Source organism: Rhincodon typus, unplaced genomic scaffold (assembly GCF_021869965.1).
Source record: "Rhincodon typus isolate 14 unplaced genomic scaffold, sRhiTyp1.1 hic_rhity00007612, whole genome shotgun sequence".
NCBI classification, from domain to species: Eukaryota; Metazoa; Chordata; class Chondrichthyes; order Orectolobiformes; family Rhincodontidae; genus Rhincodon; species Rhincodon typus.
The window spans coordinates 1-5212 of NW_025973250.1; the positions used below are offsets into that span (position 1 = coordinate 1).

At 41.3% G+C, this 5212-nt stretch overlaps 1 long non-coding RNA gene across 1 annotated transcript in view; it reads right to left on the reverse strand.

Moving 5' to 3' along the window:
• Positions 1 to 664: 664 nt before the first annotated feature.
• Positions 665 to 5212, reverse strand: part of LOC125482244 — an 8515-nt gene continuing 3967 nt past the window's right edge. Inside the window, exon 4 of the long non-coding RNA XR_007261582.1 lies at positions 665 to 824. This is a non-coding gene — a long non-coding RNA (uncharacterized LOC125482244). The remainder of the gene's footprint in view (positions 825 to 5212) is intronic.

A 5212-nucleotide genomic window follows, 5' to 3' on the forward strand; every position in this document is an offset into this window, starting at 1 on the left:
AAGCTTGTGTCTTCAAATAAACTTGTTGGACTATAACCTGGTGTCGTATGATTTTCAACCTTGTCCAACGAGTCCAACAGCAGCATTTCCACATCATGAACAAAGCAAGAGAAGGCAAGACCAATATTTGTACAGCTAGGGAGCTCCTGCAACTGGAGCTTCAAGGACACAGTCTGAACAAACAGATGATCAGTTTAAGACCTTGTTTGAAAGATAAAGCTCCAACAGTGCAGCACTCCCTCAGCACTGACTCTCCGACAGTGCGGCACTCCCTCTGCACTGACCCTCCGACAGTGCGGCACTCCCTCAGCACTGACCCTCCGACAGTGCGGCACTCCCTCAGCACTGACCCTCCGACAGTGCGGCACTCCCTCAGCACAGACCCTCCGACAGTGCGGCACTCCCTCAGCACTGACCCTCCGACAGTGCGGCACTCCCTCAGCACTGACCCTCCGACAGTGCGGCACTCCCTCAGCACTGATACCTTGAATGTGCATCAGCTAGAGGGAGTCTTACTCCCAATGTTTCTGACAGAGATAAAAGGATTACTAAGGATTCATTTTGAGTAATGTGTGTCATAACTCCGTAATTAATACTGGGTGACATGCTAATCTGGCAAAATAGTGCAGAATCTACAAGCAGGTGAAGTCAGCTGTACCTTTCTGTTTGGGTTTGTAGACTGGTTTGTCTGTCTGAATGAATACTGAAGATCCCTTGGAGTCAATGGTAACAGTTGTGAAATTATGGAAGATGTATCCATTGTCAACGAGATATCGATTGCCCCAAACCTTTAAGTGCGCCTGTCCACTGACCCCTGGAGGTACCTGAAGACAAAGGATAAGAGATTAGAGGGGGACAGTGACTGTGGACATACAGGGTTACAGCACCATACTGGATCCTGATTTCTGGAATACTTTGGGAGACCACCTCCCCTCCCCTCCCCCACCATATACAGGAGTGTGAACAAGAATCACGAATCTTTTATTCAACAAACATCATTGCGTTAGGGAGAACAGTGGGCAGAAGGGCAATGGTTGGAAAAGAAAATAATTCAGTTCCTATTTTCAAATTACGAGTCCTTTTAATTAATAATCTGAATTTATTTTACTCATATCAAAGAGTGAAACTTGCAGCAGATTGGAAAGTGTTGTCTACGTGACAGCAGCAAATTTGAGCTGCTACATTGGCAGTTAAGTTTTATAGAACTAAGGAACAGCTTAATTTGATGTAAGGGCTAATTTCAATCTAAACTGTGGTATGTTCTTTACTTGAGAAATTAACTGAAAGTTTTCTTTTGAATAGAATGTAGTTTTATTGCCCCTTTAAAATAGGAATTTAAAGGTACTCAGCTGAAACTAGTTAATTAAACAAGCGATTTGAGAAGATTTTGAATGAGGGAACATAAAGGGAGACCTTGTTCAGTGCTGCTTCATTGCATGATAGTGTAACTGGAGTCAGGTGTAAAAAGGAGAAGGTGATCAGTCCCTCCTCTTCTCGCATTGATTTTTCAAGACCCAAGTACTCACCAAAATAATGGTCTTAGGGAATATGGGGAAAGAGGAACAAATGGGGGAGGAGACTGAGGTAATCAAAAACAGTGCTATCACAGGAAAAGTTTTGAGATCATTGGTGGTAAGTAACTGCTAAGTTGAACCTCCACCAGGTTAAGTACTTCAAATTTAGCCAGTGGTCTGGGACAGGAGGGTGTGACTTGAAGGGAGCCAAATAGAGGGATCCTGAATTTTTGCATTGGAGAAGCCTTAACTTTTTTTTTCCCCCAACAGGTATGAGGTGGCAAGTAACAGAAAGTTGGCATAATGGGATCTGAGTTAGGGTCTCAATTATTCATATTATTTATTAATGACTTAGATAATGATGCAGAAAGGTACATATCCAAACTTGCTGATGACACAAAGTGAGATGGCATTCTAGACAATGTTGATGATAGCATAAAATTACAAAGGGATATTGGCATACTTTGAAGGGGCAAAACTTTGCAGATGGAGTTTGATGTTAGCAAATATGAGGACCAAGAAAAAATAGGTCAGGGAACTTTCTAAATGTATGAAGTTAAATACAATCCATGTCCAAAGAGATCTAGAAGTTCAGGTGCATAAATCTTTAACATGTTGTGAACAGGTGCAGAAAATAATCAAGAAATCTAATGGAATGCTGGCCTTTATATTGAGAGGACTGGAGTATAAGACTGCAAAAGTTGCGCTGTAGTTATACAAAACCCTGGTTAGATCAGACTGGCAGTTCTGTGAGCAGAGCTGGGCACCACACCTTAGGAAGGATACTAAATAAAAACTGAAAGAACTGCAGATGCTATAAATCAGAAACAAATACAGAAGTTGCTGGAAAAGCTCAGCAGCTCTGGCAGCATTGCTGAAGAAAAAAAGTCAGAGTTAATGTTTAGGGTTTGAGGATGGGTCACCAGACCTGAAATATTAGCTGTTTTTTTTTCCTTCACCAATGCTACCAGACCTGCTGAGCTTTTCCAGCTACTTCTGTTTTTGTTAGGAAGGATACACCGGCCTTGGAGACGGTACAATGAAGATTCATTGAGAATGATACCTGGACTTCAGGGGTTAAGTTATGAGGAGAGATTACACAAATTAGACCTGCTTCCTCAAGAATTTAGATGATTAAAGAGTGATCTGATCAAAGTCTTCAAGACATTAACAGGAAAAGACAGGGAGATAAAGATAAACTATTTCTGCTGGTTGGGGATTCTCAGACTGGGGGCATTGTCTGAAAATTATGGCCAGACCATTCAGGAGAGATGTTAGTAAACACACCTATACACAAAGGATGGTAGATATTTGGAAATCTTCCACAAATGGCAGTAATGCTGGGTCAGTTAATTTTAAATTTGAGAGTTTTTGTTTAAGAAAACATTAGAGGATATGAGCCAAAGGCAGATGAATGAAGTTAGGCCGCAGATAAGCCATGATATCACTGAATAGTGGAACAGGGCTTGAGGGGCTGAATGGCCTACTCTTGTTCCAATGTTCCACTTCTGGCAGGAGCGTGTAATTATGTGACATACAGTTTCTATTATAGATATGACAGGAGGTGTATACAGGGTCAGTCTTTTTAAACAAATTGTTTAAAGATTAAAAATTACTTACTTATTGCACCTCAGGATAAATTTAGACCTGTCACAAATTGTAATGCTGAGGCACCCACTGGACAGAGTCCTGCCATTCACTGTGTGACTGGAACCTCCTGATAGTGATATGATTGCAGCCTGACAACACCCCCAGCCAAATCCCCCACATGGCCAGAATAATCTGAACTGTCAGCTCCTAGATCAGAATATTGGTCTAAAATTTCCTTTGAACCATTTATTTTCTTTAATGCAAAATAATCCAAAGTCTAAAAGTGCAAAATAAAACTATTCATGATGTTTTTCATGGCTGTGGAATTTTGTTTGTAGATGTTTAGTATAATCCCTCTGCAGGAATCGGTCAACAAGGGGAAAGTAAACACAGGGTGATAGGTCTAGGGAAGGAAAAGTAAAGAGGCTTTCTCAAGGAAAGTGCATTCTGTGACCTCAGTACATTCCTAAGGTCTGTGCAGCCAATTAAGTGCTTCTGAGGTGTAGTTACTGTAGCATAGGAGGGAGAGAGAGAGAGCTCAAATTCACACGCAGCAAGATCCCACAAACAAATGTAAAAACAAACAGGGTTTTTTTTTGTTTTTGTGATACTGATTGAAGGATAAATAGGGGCCTGTCCTGCTGTTCTTCAAATACTGAGCAGGGGATCTTTTAACTCTACCAGAGAGGGAACAGAACGTCATCAAAAAATCCCAGGTCAGATAGTCACGGAGTTTGTTTCCCAGGCACAAGCGTTTTTTTTTCTCAAACTTGTTTATGGCATAATGGCGCTGCAGGCTTGGCAAGCACTTACAGTCCATCTCTAATTGTCCAGGGGCAGTAAAGAGTCAAACCCGTTACGTCTGGAGTCACATAGACCAGTCTGGGTAATGATCGTAGATTGCTTTTCTTGTAGAATGTCAGTGAATCCGATGGGTTTTTAAAATAATCGACAGTGGTTACATGGTCACCATGAGGCTAAGGACAATGAGAAGTTAAAGGAAATTAGCATTAATAATAAGGTTTACATGAGAAATTAATGGGGCTGAAAGCTGATAAATCCCCAGGACCTGATTGTCTACATCCAAGAGTGCTGAAGGTGGTGGCTATAAAGATAGTCAATGCTTTGGTGATTATTGTGCCAAATTGCTCAGAATATGGAATGATAATCTATTATAACGGATGGGATGAATGGACATCTGGAGAACAACTGGGGACAGTCAGCATGGGTTTGTGAATAGGAATCCTGTTTGACAAGCTTGGAGATATTTTTTGAAGATGTCACACTCAAAATTGATAGATGTAGAGGCGATGGACATTGTATACTCTAATATTAAGAAGGCTTTGATTAAACTACCGTAAAAGGAAGCTGGTTTAAAAAAGAAAAGGAGCACGTGGGTAAATGTAGGTAATGTTCTGGCATGAATTAAGGATTGGCTTAAAACCACAGTACTGGAATAAATGGGTCATTCTTGTCTTGGAAGCTATGACTACTGGAGTACCATAAGGATCAGTGCTTGGGTCCCAGCTGTTCACAATCTATGGCAATGGTTTGGAGGTTGGGATAAAATATTTCTAAATTTATAGACAATACAAAGCTAGGTAGGAATGTGTGTTGGAAGGAAGCTTTTGGACAGAGTAGTGATTGGAACCAGGGCCAAGTGGATCTCTGACTGAGATCCTCGATTGGGGTTGTTAACTTGGGCCAATCAGGGAGCCCTGGCTGACAGATATAAAAAGGAGATTCAGAAGATCTTCTCAGTCTACGGACTGGCTGGTTAGAGCCCATGCACTGTGTGCATGTAAATAAAAGGTGACTTGGTGATGAGACACTGGCCTCTGTGCAGTTATTTCAGTGGTGACAGAAGAAAACAGTAACTGCCTTAAGAAAATTTGCCCATAATGGTCATCTTTGAGTTGGGGTAAGGATTATTGGCATCATGTCTTTATTTGGAAGCTTGGCTTATTCGATCCTGCTATCGAAGATTGGGCCCAGTACGTAGAAAGAATGTAATATTTTTCCCTGGCAAATGATATTGGGGCAGATGAAAAGCAACAAGTAATTTTTCTGAGACAACAAGGTGCAGAGCTGGATGAACACAGCAGACC